Genomic DNA, 19,151 nt, shown 5'->3' on the forward strand with positions numbered 1-19,151 from the left:
TATATATATATATGGTGCTTCTATGGTGGTACCATACTACCATAACTTATGGCGGTACACACTTCATTTGCATAGATTTAAGCTCCAAATAAAAAACTAACCTTTGGATCATATTTAGCATGTTCTATTTCTTAATATAGGCCTGATAAGATTCAATTTTCAAAAATGGTAAAAAAATCAAAACTAGCTCACAATTATAAAGATGGAATGGTTTAAAAATGGTCAAAAACATCATGCTATAAGTTTTTCTTTTTCAGATTAAATCTCTTATAGAAATCAAGTGTACCACAAGTTTTATATATATAGGTGCTTCTATAGTGGTACCATACTATCATAACTTATGGTAGTACACACTTTGATTTGCATAGATCTAAGCTCCAAATGCAAAATCTACCTTTGGATCATGTTTATCATGTTCTATTTTCTAATATAGTCCTGATCATTTTCAGTATACCATAAGACTCAATTTTCAAAAATCATAAAAAAATCAAAACTAGCTCAAAATTATAAAGATGGAGTAGTTTAGAAATGGTAAAAACCATAAGGTTATAAATTTTTTGTTTTGATATTAAATCACTTATATATATATATATATAACTTATGGTGATACACACTTGATTTACATAGATCTAAAAGCCAAACACAAAATCTAACCTTTGGATTATGTTTAGCATATTCTATTTTCTATTTTCATATGTTAAAGTTGACTGAAATGCAATGCTTTATACCATTTCTAGACCTATCTTATTTTTATGTACTGTGAACTGTTGATTTTTACTCTCAAAAATAAGATCTTATGATGAATTAGACTTGATAAAATCCTCTAACATATTAAATAAATCATGCTTAACGCAATTGTATGGTTAGATCTTATATTTGGTAGATAAATTCGTACGAGAGTGTACACCACCGTCGTATCATGGTACAAAACCACCTTTTATATATATATATATATATATATATATATATATATATATATATATATATATATAGAGAGAGAGAGAGAGAGAGAGAGAGAGAGAGAGAGAGAGAGAGATGTGCCTCGAACAAAAAAATAAGGGCTGAAATGGGGACGACTTTCAAGCTGTTAAATCATTATCTTTATTTCCAAGAAGGTCAATGAGTTGATGAGAGGACACAGCTTTTAATACCTCGGGAAAGAAAGCTCTCAAAATTTGCACAAGGGCCTTCATCTTAGCTCTTGACTATCTCCTATAAATGCACTTGTAAGCTGGCAAGATCATATTTAAAGTTTTAAATCATAAGCATCACATTTTACAAGGCACATGCATGCTTGCAAAATGTATGTAGGATTCCTATGTGCCTACAAACAATGGTCGCTTCCTATGCATGTGAGATGTGACCATGTAAGTGGTATGTACGTAGATGTATGTGAACACTTCAAATTTTCTTGAAAGCAGATCCAATGATGCAAAAAATAAAAAATAAAAATCGCTGCATGAAACAAAAATCTCTGTTAATGCAGCATGCTCCCACCGTTTACGCCACGATTTTGATTTTCTATGCAGCAATTTTCTGTGTTTTGTGTGGACCGAGTACTTTGAATCAATGTTGTCATTACCGATTCACATGATATAGGCTGGATAGGTACATGGCTAATTTGGCTTTAACAAAAAAATAAAAAAAGGTTAAAAATATTTTAAATATTTAAATTTTTATGAAATGTGTCATTTTCTGGTTAAAAGTTATCCGTTTCAGTTGGAATCGGAATTGGTCGATTCACCTGAATTGTTTTTGGGATTTCGATAACTGAACCACACAAGGGGGGAACTGTATTCAAGATCCTAAACAAGCCTACCCAAACACCTGTTCCTCAAGCTCGGCTCGGTATGAGCTACTCGTGGCTCGTTTCATTGAGCCAACTTGACTATCAAGAAGCTCGGCTCGGTATGAGCTACTCGTGGCTCGTTTCATTGAGCCAACTTGACTATCAAGAATGAGTTAATTCAGACAAGGCGAACCGAGCCAAGACATGAGCTGCTCGGGTCGTTTACCGGCCGTACAAACCTGATCTAAACCATGCTATGGTATCCTAAGACATTTAAGCATGATTACTATAGCAATGGTGGCCAACACAAGTTTTGGCAATACTTCAGCAAGACAGTATCTTGAATGTTTTAATAACAAATTAGGGTGAGTATTTTAGTATTAATTTTTAAAAGGTATTAAAATATACATGTACTTTCAAAAGCAATAAAATGTTATGCGATCACATGTTTTTTCCATGAAGAACGGGAAAACCACCCATGGAATCAGAGACCTAGTCACACTAGCTAAGTCTGCCCTACTTAAGGTCACTATCCCAACAGTCCAAACCGGTGACACACCCCTTGCCCCAAGTGAGTCACCAAGCTTTGGCTGAGCAAGGGCCTTATCACCCTTGCCCTTATTAATTCAACGGGCTGATGCTCATGGGATGAAATTCTGACCACCCATCTAGTGGCGAAGGCCCATTCCACTGCACCAAACCCCTTGGGGCATAATTTAGATCTTCGATTATTCATTTTGAGGCTAATACATTTGAAACCCCACAAAACATGTGGCATCATACAGATGGAAGTTTGATTGCAGGACTACTTTGAGCCCTACCACATAAACTGTCTCTCACACAATTATTATGTATATATATATATATATAAGAGAAAAGTATATTTAATTAATGGGATTTCCGAACATGTTTGTTATTATTATTATTTACCAATAAACATGCTTTGAATTAAGTTGTTTAGCAGAAGAGCCCAATTTTTTGTACTGTAAATTATAACCCAGTGATCTCTATCATTATTAAAAATAGTCTAAATACTAAAATATTATAATCTAAAATATGCTCTCTATTAAATAAATTACACTATTAAATATATATGATTTGAACTGCCACGGAGTTTTACACTGCAAGGACAATGATCTTGGTGGTGGTTTCTCCGTGTAAATATATAAAAAAAATCTGCACACTTAATAGATCAAAAGTGAGTTGTTGGAACATCATTTGCTGTAAATTTTATACCTCCATTATAGTTTGTACAATTTTTTTCATATATATATATATATATATATATATATATATATATATATATATATATATATATATATATATATATATATATGGTTGAGCATCTCATCTATTGGACCTTATATATTTGTTCTTTATGATTTATTTAGTAAGAGATATGCTTTACACGAAGAGTTTAAGACCTTTAAGTAAATCTATAAGCATTATTTATTATTTAGTAGAAAACAAGTTTTGAATCATGTGATTATAGAATATTTAAGACATTTAAAAATCAATATCAAATTTTATGACTTAAAAAATTCTACTTCAAAAAACATGATCCATTGATTTCTATCAAATAAACTATGTTGAGTACATCCATAAGGTTTAATTGAGAATATACAACTTACAACCTCTCTAACAAATACCGCGAGAAATTGCCTGAAAGTTTAAAATGGCAATTTCTTGCAAGATTTTCAAAATATCGTGAGATTTATGAAAAAAACATAAATACCACAATTTAAACACAATATTTAGGTTTTAAACAGCTATTTATCATAAAAAAAATCATGTATTTTTATTTTTAAATATTTTTTATTAATATTTTCTTATAAAAATTATTTTTTATATTTTTTAATTGCCAAGATTTTGCCAAAAAAAACACAAGATTTATAAAAAAATTTCAATTTCTCTCAAATTTTTGACAAACGAGATTTTGCCTAAAAAAACGTTTGTCACTATGCTTACAAGTTTACAACCATGGTTTCTAGCATGTGGAGAGTAGGTACTCCCGTAGCATCTCCGTGACTTATAGTTTGGTCAAGCATAAACGTCTACCTCTCAACAACCACGCGGTGGGCCAGCAGCCCATAAATTAAAGTACGCCTGGTCAACCGTACGCGTGGCGTGATGATCTAATGGCTTACACATGCGTTGATTCCCTCTCTTGTGCTTTTCCTATAAGCTTCCCAATCCAAGTTGGATATTGGTAGTTGAATTAAGTACGCACTACAGCCCAATATGAACCACTGAAAGTGGCCTTTCTACTGTCGTGTCACATGTGCACACCAAGTCGCACACAACTATTATTAACCAAACAAGCATCTTGGCCTTTCTTGCTATGATATGAGAAGGGCCAAGACAAAGCCTAGCATAGACCCTTTGAAACGCGTGACTGTGCATAAGGATAGTGGACCAAAGTTGAAGTAATAAAGGGACCTTTGCTCACAATTTTTAGCTTTCAAAAAGGTTCACCTTTTCTTCATAGGCCTAACGTTCACATTTTCATCATAAACTTTAAAAAAATAAATAAATAAATCTTTATTGTTTAGTTAAAGTGAGGATTAGCTTTCCAAAACTTTTAGCTGTTCAATGTGTTGAGGAACCAAAGTTATAGTCCCGGACCTAACTCAGGCCACAAAGGCTGAGTATTCCTAGTTTTAGATGGCTTGCTTAAGTCCTTTTGGTGTTTAAGTCATGGAACTGAATCACTAGTTGGTTTGGTTATAAAGTGGTTTTGGTCCAAGTCATGGAATTGGATCACTTGCAGATCGGGTTTCGGGTTTTCTTTGGGGGCTCGAGAGATGGAATAGATAGGGCCCCAAAAGTAGGGGTGACAATCATGTCGGGTTGGCGGGTCGACCCGACGGGTTGGCGGGTCAGCATACCTCAACCCGAACCCGACCCGTTTATTAAACGGGTCAGCTGTGGCAAACACGAACCCGACCCGTTTAATAAACGGGTAACCCGACACGACCCGCCAACCCATTTAATAAATGGGTTGGGTCGGGTAAACGAGTTCTCAGGTTGGCGGGTTGGCAGACGGGTTGGCGGGTTGACCCGCCCGCCTAATCCGTTTATTAAACGGGTCAGCCGGGTTGGCATACCCCCAACCCAAACCCAACCCGTTTAATAAACGGGTTAGGCGGGTCGACCCGTTTATTAAACGGGTTGGCTTAAGCCCAACCCGAACCCGCCTAAGAGGCGGGTTGGCGGGTCGGGTTGGTGGGTCGTGTCAGGTTTTGCCACCCCTACCCAAAAGTGGTTAGTTCGCACGTGGGGGAATGAGGAGGGCTTTGATTCTGGGGATAGAGAGGGAATGCATTTCACAGCCATCGTTCAGGACATGGAGAAAGAAAGGCCTTTGATTCCAGTTCCAAGTATTCTCTCTTTTTGATGGTTGGTAGGAGCTGTCAGTGCAGCTCTCCTTGTGATGGGACGATTGCAGGTTCAAACCCCAGTGATATGTTGAATAAAAACTGGTGGGGATCTGCCTAACCCCGTGAGAAGATCAGGTGCAATATGATTGCACAAATATTTGTGCATTAAGCACCTGATCACCCTTCATCTTGGGGACAGGGCCGTCAGTTGTGGGGCCCAAGGCCTGATGGAGGGCGATCAGGTGCTTAATGCACAAATTTTGTGTGATGTGATTGCACCCCATCCTAACCCCAGCTTGTTTTCCGACAAAAAAAGTAACTCTTTTTGGCAAAACTGGCGGAACCCAACCTCAATTCAACTTTGATTCTTAGTAGTCAACAATCCTGTAGAATCATAAATGGAAATTTTTTAACAAATATAATCACAATGCCATATATTGATGAACCACATAACCTTAACTAAGTTTGATGTGGAAGTAAATACAGCAAAATTGTTATCAATGAACTAAATCTCATTTGCTAATTTATTTTCATCCAAATCGGATTGTATAGATGAATTTTCGTGGTTTATTTAATGCAAACCATGTTTCATATATATTAATTTACAAGTGAAGGTTCCCTTTATTTTTTTGGGTGCAATGTGACAGGATTATCCTTTTAACATTTATTTTCAACACATTAATTTCTTGATTTGAAGCACTTCCACAATAAATAAACCATGAAAAACTATATATATATATATATGGTTTAATTTACTTGAAGTTACATGAGTAAGTGGGATTCTACTAATTAATATCAAATTCTTATATGGTTTGCACATCTGCCCACACAACACATGAACACATAAACATAATATATTGAGCAATTTGTTTTTTCAAGGTTCCAATTACTATTTAATTAAAATTTCTTGGCTTTGAGTCAAATGATATAGCTGGATGGTTTAAGATGCACAATCATAATTGAGGGTCTCGGATTTTTACGGGTGCTATCCCCCAGCTTGGTCATTAAAAAAAAAGTCTAGATTTGCAATCATAAATATTATTTTCTCAAATTTAATGTTTGTTTCTTGTAGCTCACACAAGGCAATTGCAAACTTTAAGAAAAAAAAGTTCGGTTTTGGTAGATAAGAAAGATTGTTTTACTTGAAAAAGGAAGATACATAACTTGGCAAGATATCCAAACAAAGAAGAGATGCCACTCGTACTTTCTTTATTGTTTTTGTGAATCTAACCTTATTAATGTGAGCTATATGGTAGTAGAAAGCATGTTTTGGATCATGCCATTGTGTCATGTAAGTAAAATTTTTTTAAGGCTTAAAAAATCAATGGCTCACATTGCACTAAAATGAATTTCACTATTGAAAAAACACGCTTTTATCTTGAAGATGTAATCCTAACAAACAAACCATGCTGAATTTATCTATGGAGCGGGATTGACCAGACAAAACTCGGATTTCTAACTAGATAGTACGGTACAATAGACCCCAGAATCTATACACCTGGTAAAATTTATTGTATTTCCATCGAAAATTCATTGCACTGTATACACATAAATGGGAATGTACAATAATCTAGAACATGGATTGCGTGAACAAAATCACTAATTAGTGCTGCTAAAACTAGTGTCATATGCTCATTAATGCTGGTAATCTAGTGCTCTCTCTCTCTCTCTCTCTCTCTCTCTCTCTCTCTCTCTCTCTCTCTCTCTCTCTCTCTCTCTCTCTCTGCGTGTGTGTAGCGTAATGACCAAGAACTTGGGACATTCTAAAACAAAAAATCAAGATCAGATTAAAGACATTCTCATCAGGAGATAAGCATTCTCTTTTACTGGTGTGTGTTCTCCCCCAAAGACGGTCGTTAGCTACATCGCGTGTTCGGAGGGTCTCAATGAGTTCCACGTATGTAAGCACGTGGGGCTCGTATCCTCATGTTTGTCAACATACCCTTTCTTGCTATTCTCGCCATGAAACGACGATTCAAGAAAATGATAAAAATGTCCTCCATTCAAAAAAGGAAAACGATGGTTCGAAAAAAGGATAAAAATATCTTTCATCCAGAAAGTCGAGGATGATGTTAACTCTTCAAAGTCCAAACAGCGAAACAAACCTGAAACACTCTCTCTTTCTTTTCCGTTTGAACTTTCTGTCGTCATCTTTTTCTTCTTCCTTCTCCGTGAAACACTGTATTAAGGGAGGCAAAGAGTCGACGATCCGATGGTGATCATCATCCTCTTTCTGCTAGCAGTGGCATGAATGCTGCCCTCGTCTAGCGGGCAACCGACTATGGCAGCCCCTCCGCCGCCTTCGAGGAACACCTACAACAGAATCTCCCTCTAGTATACCTACAACAGAGTCTTTCAAAGTATAATCCATCTACCCCTACATCAACAATACTTTCGATCAGGGCTATGCCTTCCAGGCCATCCTGACACTGCTCAATACAAGCGTTCGCACCCTCAAGTCTTGGTGGGCATTCGTCGGGTTCTGGCACCGCGAGGTCCTCATTTCAACCTTCGGCGCCGTGCTCTTCGACAAGACCTACCTCCCCGCCAAATCAATGGAAAATCGCTATATCGAGTAGCGATTTACGAAAATTGCATAGCAAAAATAAATGGCAAATCGCTATGCAATTTTCGTAAATCGATAAATCGAGTAGCGATTTACAAAAATTGCTAAATCGAGTAGCGATTTACGAAAATCGCTATATCGAGTAGCGATTTACGAAAATCACGTAGCAAAAATAAATGGCAAATCACTATAGAATTTTCGTAAATCGCTAAATCAAGTAGCGATTTACAAAAATTGCGTAGCGAAAAAAATGAAAAATCGCTAAATCGAGTAGCGATTTACGAAAACTGCATAGCGAAAAAAATAGAAAATCACGGGAAAGGGTGTTACGAAAACCTCGAGCAAGAAACAATCAAAGAAAACATATGAGCGCCACGATCAAACAAAATACTTTATTGCCCTATATTGTTCCCTATTGACTCAACCCTGCCTACAGCTTATCCTGCACTCGAGTCCCGTCCTATGTTATCTAACCCTACCGCCACCCCTCTCTCTCCACCATCCATACCTGAGTTGTCACCCCACACCCAGGACCCTAGACCATCTCCTCCTCACTGGTCTCACCCTTTGGTTAATCATTCTCAAACAGGCTCCTTGAAACCCAAAGTTTTTTTAGTCACTCGTTATCCTATCCCCACGGTTTTGCTTTCTGAACTTGAGCAATATCAGGAATCATCAAGTTTTACTCAAGCTTTCAAACATGAGCATTAGCAACAGACCATGAATGAGGAGTTTCATACTCTCTTGAAAAATGGTTCCTGGGTGTTAGTACCACCTTGTCCTTCTTATAATGTGGTTGTTAGCAAATGGATTTTCAAAGTAAAGAAAAAGGTTGATGGTAGACTTGAACGTTATAAGGTTCATCTGGATGCAAAATGTTATACCCAAGAAGAGGGTATTGACTACTTGAACACATTTAGTCCAGTGATCAAGCCTCCTACGGTTTGCATTTTGTTAACCATTGATGTCTCTGCAAGGTGGCTTATTCGCCAACTGGATGTTCACAATGCCTTTCTTCATGAATTTCTCTGAAGAGGTCTATATGATTCAGCCCCAAGGGTTTATATATCCAAAATACCCTGACCATGTGTGTAAAGTCCACAAGGCCATTTATGAGCTTAAACAGACCCTCAGGCTTGGTTTCAAAGACTTAGCACTTTTCTTTTCAACAATGAGTTTTCTGGGTCACGTGTGGATACATATTTATTTATGTGATTTTTCAATTTCTATGTGCTATATTTACTAATCTATGTTGATGATATTATTATTACGGGAGAGTTCACTGTCCATGGTTCATGAGGTGATTTAGTTTATGGGGCGAGAATTCTTTATCAAAGATTTGGGGTCTTTGCACTAGTTATTTGGCATTGAAGCATCAATTGTTTCAGGTGGCCTCTTGTTGACTCAACAAAAATATATGTTGGATCTTTTGGAACTGGCTCAGATGACTGGGGCCAAACCTATTTCTACTCCTCTTGCTGTGAATGATCAGTTATCTTCCCAGGATGGTGAGCTTCTCTCTAATCCTACTCCCTATCGACAAGTGGTTGGAGCTTTACAATACCTCACCCTCACAAGACCTGATTTGGCCTTTTCTGATAATAAGGCTTGTTAGTTCATGCATGCTCCAATGGTTAGTCATTGGATGACAGTCAAGCATATCCTCCGTTATGTAAAACATACTTTGAACCTTGGATTTATGATTCACTCATCTTGGTCATTAGCACTTACTGCTTAAGCAGATGCTGACTGGGCAAACGATATTGATGATTAAAAATCCACTGGGGTTAATTATGTTATGTTTTTGGGCAAGTCTTTTGTGTCCTGGTCTTCCCGCAAGCAAAATGCAGTAGCTTGCTCAGCACCGAAGCTGAATATACAGCTATTGCCAATATTGCGTCTAAAGTTTTGTCCCTTACTTATTTGTTGAAAGAACTCCATGTGCCTCTGACCTCTCCACATCGTCTCCTATGTGACAATATTGGTGCCACTTGTTTGCTAATCCTGTGTTCCATAATCGCACAAAACATATAGAGATTGATGTTCATTTTGTTTGAGACCATGTTTTCAAGAAGCATTTTGAGGTCCGTTATGTCTCCTCTATGAATCAGCTTGCAGATATCATGACGAAAAAACTCTCTTCCACTCGGTTTAGCATCCTTAGAGGCAAACTCAACATCCTTCTTAGACTGTTGAGCTTTAGGGAGCTGTTAAGGATAGCCCATTCATGGACACCACATCACAAGTGGGACCCATTACAGCTGATGACGTGGAAGAAGGTTCAAGAAGAAACACAGTTGATCATGACAACGAAGGTTTAAGAAGATATGAGAAGACTAATCCAAATGGGATTCAAGATAAGATTGATCCAGGTAGGAAGTTGTTAAAATTAAAAGAACTCCAACACGATATGGAGTCCTCCTGTAACTCACTCAAACTCATGTATACATATGGATAATAATAGGAACCTCTCATTTCAAGAAATCATTGAGATATATATATATATATATAGAGAGAGAGTTGGGACCGTGGACGTAGGCCTGTGCAGCCGTTAAACCTTGAGTTTTGTGTGTGAGATTATGTGAGTGGCGTATTTCTTTCAGTGACAACATGATCACCAAGAATAATGCGTGCTTATAATATTTAGGGGAATACCTTTTACTTTGGAGTGTGGCGAAAGCAGTAATAAAAGCAACTTTGGCTAATATATATTTTAGGTTCCAAAGTAACTTTCACCATATCACTACTCTTTACAACTTCTTTGTTTTATATGCTAGGTGCTTGCACACAGCATGTATTCTACAGCATGATCGATGGGAAGTTTCAAACTTCAAATAGGATTTGGCTTTGGTCTGGCCCACTATCCATTGAAAATGCTTGATGGTGGAGGCTGAACTGTTTCAATATCCATTATCTGCACAAAGGCATGTTCCTTGGTCTTCTTGCCAATGCCAAACAGATTGCAGTCCCTTCCGTATCTATCCGAAGCCTGTAAACAAATTTAAAAGTATACTTTCTAGAAACTTCAGAAGAGCAAGACTGGTGCACTTTTTTTATGTTTCTAAAATTTTATGGGAAGCTTGTTTCTTCGAATATAGAATTGTAATTTTCATTGACATTAAAAGTGCACTTTTAGTTCTAATAGAATTGTTTTTTCTTTTTTAAAAATACTTTATGTGTTAAACCTATATATGATGGTAGTTTTTTGAGGAAAAAGTCTTAATAAATATTTGAGCAAAAAATATATGTTTTACTTATTCTTTTTTATGTCATTTTACAGTCTCTTCAATTATCATTTCTTACTTGCTTTCTCTTATGCTTCCAACATGCTTCACACTTCATGCATTAAAAGTTTTTTTCCTTTTTTTGCCCACAAGGGTTCTGCTCATCTGGTAGAGAATGTCACCAAGTTGACGGGATGTCACAAGTTTGAAACCCATGGGTGGCATCTCTTGCCACAAGGTCGAAACTGGTTGTACTTCCTGGTGGGAGAGGGGACCTAAAGGGTTTTACCAACTGGACGCCAGTCAATGTGTGGTCAATGATTTGGGGGGGTGGGTTCCTTGGATTATCCAAAAAAGGCTTTATTTTTATGACCATCGAAAACCCTCACCGAGAACCGGGTCACTTAATGGGCGCAGGCCTCCCTGGGAGGTAAAATTCTGGGTTGAGGCATTTTTCAGTCCTTGCTTTCGCTTCTCGCTTCACGCTTCTCGCTTCATGCGCCCGCTTAATGGTAACTATGGTCTATTCCTAGTGATTCCATGCACCACATAGTCTCCATGCTTTTGCTATCAATGCTAGACTAACTCATTCTTAGTGCCACCATGCAACCAAAATCTCACAAGATTTTAACTTTTTGACATACTACTATTCACACACTTTTTGGTCCTGAGGAGTTGGAAAGCATGCTTTGCTTATCCTAAAAAGCTTCTTTTAGACCCCACTTGACACCATGCTTTAAAAGGTAAACTCAAGTTGGATAATCCCATCCTTGCTCCAATCACATTGCAACCTCATCTAATGATGGCTATAGATCGATAAGTGTAAGAAGCATACAAGCCGAAGAAAATGGAAATGAGTGCTTCATGACACTTCTAAATGAAGCCTACGTGGTACTTATCTCACAAATATCGCCGATATTTTGCAAATATCATGCTTTTGTCGCCATATTTTCAATGGCTGATATATAATGCTAAAGAACATGATATTTTCAAAATATCATCTATTTTAGAGTTATCGCATTCTTATACTATGTTAACATGATAAAAAAAAACATCGTAGTTTTTGTATTTTATACGAATACATATTTTATATTTTGTAATTGCCACCCTCCCCCACCCCCAACACCAATGTCGCGATTTTATCGTGGTGTTTTCAAATTTTGGTTGATATAATACTGAAAAAATGTGATATTCTCAAAATATCACCTATTTTAGATGCATTGCATTCTCATCACCATATTTTAATATATATTTTTATAAATGTATATATTTTCATGTGCCGATATTTTTCCAAAAAAAGCCAAATTAAAATTTTAAAACATCGTAAAAATCTCCCTCTCGCCAAGATTTTCCCAAGAACAATATTTGTGATCTTGTGCGGTAGTTTGAACAATATTCAATATGTTTTGTGTCAGGATTGTTTCTCCAAGAGGAAATTCATGATGACACAAGGGTTTATGTCTCTTTCTTTTTTTTCTTTTTTCTTTTTAAGTATTTTGATTTTTTTGTTTGCATCAAAAATAAAGAAAAAAATACAAACACTTCATTGTTTCTTGACAAAGTTACAATACTGATGGTATTTTAAGAACCATTACCCTGAATACAGAAACCACACATGTACACACACAGACAATAGTCACCACATGCAATGGAACTTGATACCCTAGTAGACAAGATGGACGGTGATCCTGAGCAGTGTCTCAGACCCATCAGTTACATGTTGACCAGTTGGGATGAGGGGTTGGATGTCAGCAAACCCACTAGCATGTTTGAACTTGCCAGTTCCCCCAGACACAGAGACACGAGACATAGGGACCCCTAAATGGTACACACCAAACAGGTTCAGGCTATCCCCAAACTCACCCCCCTCCAGCAATGCAGTGAATGCCATCATCTGCGTTGCCCCATCGGCCGAGCTCGCTACATAGACACCTTGAGCCCTTCCAATTGGCTGTGAGCCTAGGTCCGGTCCCATAGTCAACTCATCATCGATGACCGTGATTGTTCCGAACCCCAAGCCCAGCCCATCAGCCCCTACTTGAGTTTGAACATTACCATTTCCATTGGACGAATGGGCGAAATTCGTACCGGATAATCCAGTCCCTAATGGGATGCCATTGATGTTATAGGTGGGGATGGCCCCATTAGGATTGGGGAGTACCACACCTCCTTGAGGGACTTTGAAGCCCAATGGCCTAGCAAAGGGCACTTGACCATTGTAAATGTTGCCCAGCAAGCCAGTCACCGGCCTAGCTGTTTGGCCACTACCCCCCAAGATGTCATGCATGTAGAACTCTAGAGGTGCCTCTGGGACCCCACCAAGAGGACCTGCAGTGGGGTCAGTGACTGCAAGGGCCCCACCATGTGCAATGGTGAGCAATACCAACAAAGCTAAGGATGGTGAAGTGAAGAGGAACATTTTTTGCTATGTGAAGAGAAAGGATGTAGAAAGAAATGTTTTGGAGTGAGATAGAGAATGCAAACCAAGTGAGGAGGTTATATAAGAGGGATTCAAGATGGAGTTGTTGGATGGTGATAAGTGAAGTAGTTGGGATATATAGGGAGTAAGTCTTATGATGAAAGTGTAGCGATGGCCATGATTGAATATTTATAGTTTTACATTATAAATTATGGATCGTGATGTGTTTGCTGATGAATATGGAAAGAGATGATTAGTGAAGTGGGTATAGAGGAATGGAGTCGTTAAAATTGCTTGCATAATGTGATCATGCCGATAAATGATATGCATTAATGCATGTGTGCTATGTGTTCAGGAACATATGTCAAGAGGCCTAAGAAGTACTTAGTCTACTAGATGATGTCATTTCATGTAATGCTTTTAGGTAGGGGTAGGCAACAGGTCTGGTGACATTAAACCTGCTGGCTTTAACGTATGGATAGTAAAGCTCACTACTCAGTTTACACTGCGGATTGCCAAAACCATTTACTAAAACAGTCGATTTAGTCACAGTTACATTACTTTAGACCAATGGGCTGGCTAAGCCTCAAGATCACTGGATGAGCATCACCTTTTCTCAAGCTCATAACTTGGAAAGAGACCACACAACAGTGACCAAATTACATGAAATGCAAGGGTATATATGCCAAAGCATTGAATGACTTTCCACACACACACACACACACACACACACACACTATATATATATATATATATATATATATATATATATATATATATATATAGAGAGAGAGAGAGAGAGAGAGAGAGAGAGAGAGAGAGAGAGAAAAAAGGGAAGATACTCGACCTGTAGCAGATGGGGTATTTTTGAAAATTTTGATTTTTTTTTAATTCTAACCTTATAGATGTGTTCTACGTGCTTTTTTTATGGGAATCAGGTTTTGGATTATTTGGTTCCAATGCGTGGATAGGTCTTTATAAGATTCCAAAATCAATGGTCTATAATTTCTTAAGACTTTCGGGGCTCGAAAAACTATTTTTTTCATCCAAAATGCATTATCCAAGAGACGATTCCAATGAAAACAAACACGTAGAATACATCCGTATGGTCAAATTTTTGAAAAAAATATAACAACCCCAAACTGACCCTCAAAAATTTTATGGTTTTTTTAAACAAATAAATTATTTAAAAATATTACAGAACAATATCCCAAGGATCTAGAGCACATTACAGATTTCATATCCACAAACCAACATACATTCCCAACATAGAATTATTCAAACTATAAATTTAAATTGAATTTAATTTAATTGAATAGTCTTCATTTCTGATTCAACAAGTTTCCCAAAAATAATAACTTCTAAAATGATTATAATTTGATCCACCAAATCATAAATCATCGCTTGCTCCAGGAAGTCGGTCCCGCCATCATTGAGCCTTAGTAACTAAAAAAAGTTTTTAAAAAATGGGTAAGAACTGAAGTTCTTGTTCGAAATCCTCTTGAAATCCAACAGTAAGAAAAATAACATAAATCAAATCAAATATAAGTGTAAGAGGACCTTAATAAATAATTCATACTTAAAACAAACTTACAATATAAACCAATTTAAATTAAAGCAACCAAAAACACATGCTGCATAAACATTTAGGGATGCATGAACCAATGCAACTTTCATAAATAACTTTTAAATTTAATTATCAAGTATTGCTTCTAAATGTATGTCCCTACTTAATGCAACACATTTAAATTTTATATTGCATAAAACCCGCAGATACTAGAAACGAGCCAAATCATGAGGTCCAAGACAGTCTGCAGTGGTATCTTATTACACAATTGTATTTTATTAACTAGGTCTCACACAAGTCTCTTGACCGACATCGAGAATCATCACCTTAAATAAGAACATTTGGAATTATCACCTAATGTTAGAACGACAAAGGCATCATCACCCTTTGATGCTACTTTTCTTGGCATACCAATAACTGCACCTGAGTCAACAATACCACCCCTAGGCAAAGTAGTAGAACTTCTCTACAAACGTGGCTGAGAACACAAACCATTAATTGGGTTTTAGAGCATAATTTGGATTTGGATCTTAGCAAGAGATCCAATTGGTCCAACCCATGACCTAGGACCCATATCCATTTGGATTGGATCCAAAATGCATTGTGGATTGGATATGGAATCCAAAAGTCAACACTCTTTAGTAAATTTGAATTTACTCTTTTGGCTTATGGTTTGAAAGAGGCAAGTCTCACATGCCAATTTTGAAATTTCAGGAAAGAAAGAAGAAGGGGGGGGGGGGGGGGGGAGGGAGAGAGAGAGATTTCCAAAATCTCCTTCCCTCTTCATCTCATATCCAAAGAACAAAAGAGAGAAGGGGGTGAAATTCTAAAAAATTGCCCCTATAAAATTAATTGATTTGAAAAGAAAAAGAAAAAGAAAAAGAGAGACAGAAAGCAAAAGTCAAAACTTACTTTTTTTTTCTTGCTTTCCTCCTCTTTTTCCTTTCATGCAGGATTCTGGAAGGGAAAGTGGTGGACCAGATCCACCAAAATCGCCCCTCTTGAATAAAAGACCCAGAGAAATAGGAAGCCCCCATTCCTCCTCTGCTTTCACGCAAATCCCTATGCATGCGCCATTCTCCTTTTCTACTCCAGGTCGAGTACCAGCTCCATTCAATGAGGTTTGTGTTTCTTACCCCTTCTTTTCTATTCTCCAACCCTCTTCTATGTTCAAGGCAAAATCAGAGGTGCTAGCCGGCCTAACCCCTCTAACGCTGCAACTCAGAAATCATCATTAAGGTAAGAATCGACACCTTGTATCCCCATATCTGTTTTAGCATAAATTCGACAATCTTCTACAGATCTAAAAATTCTCAAAAAATCATTTTTGATTTGAGAGGGTTGTTCTCGACATTCTATGTTTTTTTATAAGAAACGCATTCTGGATCAGATCGGAATCACCCAAATATGAAATCAGGTTTCTTGATCCACAACAGGCCTATCCGGTCAGAAATGGCCAGGTTTAAGCCTTTCCTCATCTTCGATCAACCTGAATTTTGCATATGTTATAGAAGCCACATCCAAAAGGTTTGTGTCAAATTTTGGCATGATTTCATTCATGGGATCTTGACTTATAAAATTTGGAAGTTGAGGGGCATCCCTGACGCCTAGTGCAGTCAAGATCTGTCAGGTCGATCTTGTGCAACACGTATTTCTTTTATTTTTTCAAGTTTTTTAATTTTTTTCTTTTGTATTGAATTCTTATGTGTCTACTTCTTACCTTAATTTTTAGAGATTTTTTTCGATATCAGAGTATGAAGTTTTAGATGAAACAAACCGATCAGCCAGATTCTGTCAGGAATCCGATCGACTGGCACTGTTGACATCATTTTATGTTCATTTTTTTGTCAAATCGAGCCAAGTTTGGGGTTGTGGTTCGTTGACGAACACAGGAACCTTCAAATTTCATAATTTCATAATCATCACTATTTAGATAAAAATGAAGAATTCCTATTAAAGCAAAGAAGTTTACTCCTAAGGAAAAAAATGATGATGATTTTAACCCTTTCTGGTGGAAGGACATTTTTGTCCTTTACTCAAAACATCATTTTATAGCACTAATGGCAGAAAAGGGTACTTAAGTCTTTGCAAACACACCAGACTCTGATGCTGACACACACGGGGAAATGAGCCCGTACTTACATATGTGGTGCTTATTCAAACCCAAGAACACGCACCTGCATGTTCCAGGGGGGAACATATAACCTGCTTCGTTTTACAACATATGCATACATTTATGGTAAAGCTGTGTTTGAAACGGCTGGATTCGAATGACAAGCGTCCATGAAACTATACAATAATAATCATGCCATACAAGTCAGAACAAAACCAGACCATGAAATAATCTCTCTCTTCGTTTCTTGTTTGTTCTTGCTTATTCTCCTCCATGCTTCTGTTTTGCCTCTTCTAATCCTAGAAAAAGGTGCAATCACATTGCACATTCACCGTCTGTTGTTCAGCCCAACTGCTCACAAGCTGTATGAGAAAGATGGAGGGCACCAAAGTGCAGCAGCACATCAAAAATGTTAAATGTGGTTGCACTTTGTTAGAGATAACGTTTCATGATAATGGTAGAGCTGGAGAAATGTTACAAGAGAAGGTGTCCAGGGAGTCATCAATCTTGGGTAATTATGAGCCTAAAATGAAATCGGTCTAACTCATTTACTATCATGTAATGAATGATGTAAATGAAATGGAAATGTAAAGAATATATATATATATATATATATATATATAATGGATAACGGGAAATGTAAAGAATATACACCGTGCTAAATGAAATATTTTAGCGGATTTCCTGTGTTTTTTAGAAATTTTGAAGATACATATGCAATAATCCATAAGCTTGTTTTTATATGAATCAGTTCTCTCAGGATTTGGTTTTGATGCATGGATAGGTTTGTATAAGGTTTCAAAAATCAATGGCTTACAATTTTCATAAAATTTTTAGGCTCCAGATGCCATTTTTTTATCGAAAATGCATGATCTAAATATCGATTTATAGTAAATTAATTATGCTAAATACATCTATAGTTAGAATTTAAAATCTGATAAAAATATTTCATTTAGCATCGTGTCACACACACACACACACACACACACACATATATATATATATATATATATATATATATATATATATATATATATATATATATATATATATATATATATATATATATAGGGAAATGAAAACCTCCCCACTGAAAAACCCTCACAAACCTCTCCAATGAACATTTTAATAGATTTTTGGTATTTTTTTCAAAATTTTGATGGTATAGATGTGATCTATATGCTTGTTTTTATAGGAATCAGTTATTGGAGCATTTTATTCCGATGCATGATAGGTTTTTATAAGTTTCAAAATTAACGACGTACAATTTCATAAATCTTTGAGGCTCTAAATACCATTTTTTCTATCCAAAATTCATGATCCAAATGTCAATTTATAGAAATCAATAATAATGAACACATTTGTGCCGTCAGAATTTTGAAAGAAAACAACTATATATATAAAAAATTGAGCACACGCTAAATGAAACTTGCCAATGGATTTTTTATGTATTTTTCAAAATTTTGTGTTCATCATGATTCATTTGGTTCATGCATTTTGGATGGAAAAAATGGTATTGGAGCCTCAAAATTTTATGAAAATTATAGGTAATTGATTTTTCGAATGTTCCAAGAAGTGGTTCTTATAAAAACAAACATATATATCACATATGTACCGTTAAATTTTCAAAAAAACACTAGAAATCTAATAGCATGTTTCATATATATATATAAACTAAGCATAATCTCTAATCAAGAGAGTGAATACACTTTACGTTGAGGTACGAAAGTCGTCCACGTAAATTGCCTTAGTGCTGTGTGTGTGAGAGAGATCCTTTCTCTGTGTGATCATACCCATCATCTTTTGGGTGTGCGTGAAGTTCTGTTACACCTGATCTGGCATCTCTAATTCCAAGAAGCAAACATCACTAATATAAAAGCTAGCCATGAGACCACCGAGGTGGTATCCTATGTGGTAAGCGGGGTCCTGTGCCAAGCTGAAAGCCCAGGTTCGAATCCCTCTGCCACATGGGGCTCAAGAGATATCTGGTAGGGATCTGCCTAACCCCAGCCTGCCTTTCAAAAAAGAAAAAAAGTGACCATGAGGTGACAGAACTAAACGCTTGTTTACAACAAAGTGTTTCTGGACATTTG

At 36.8% G+C, this 19,151-nt stretch overlaps 1 pseudogene; it reads right to left on the reverse strand.

The window, feature by feature from the left end:
• Window positions 1–12,622: 12,622 nt before the first annotated feature.
• On the reverse strand, window positions 12,623–13,378 carry LOC149813749 (dirigent protein 16 pseudogene; annotated as a pseudogene).
• Between the last annotated feature and the right edge of the window lie 5,773 nt (window positions 13,379–19,151).

The sequence above is a fragment of the Nuphar pumila genome, chromosome 16, assembly GCF_984573655.1.
Source record: "Nuphar pumila chromosome 16, dmNupPumi1.hap1.1, whole genome shotgun sequence".
Classification (NCBI taxonomy): domain Eukaryota; kingdom Viridiplantae; phylum Streptophyta; class Magnoliopsida; order Nymphaeales; family Nymphaeaceae; genus Nuphar; species Nuphar pumila.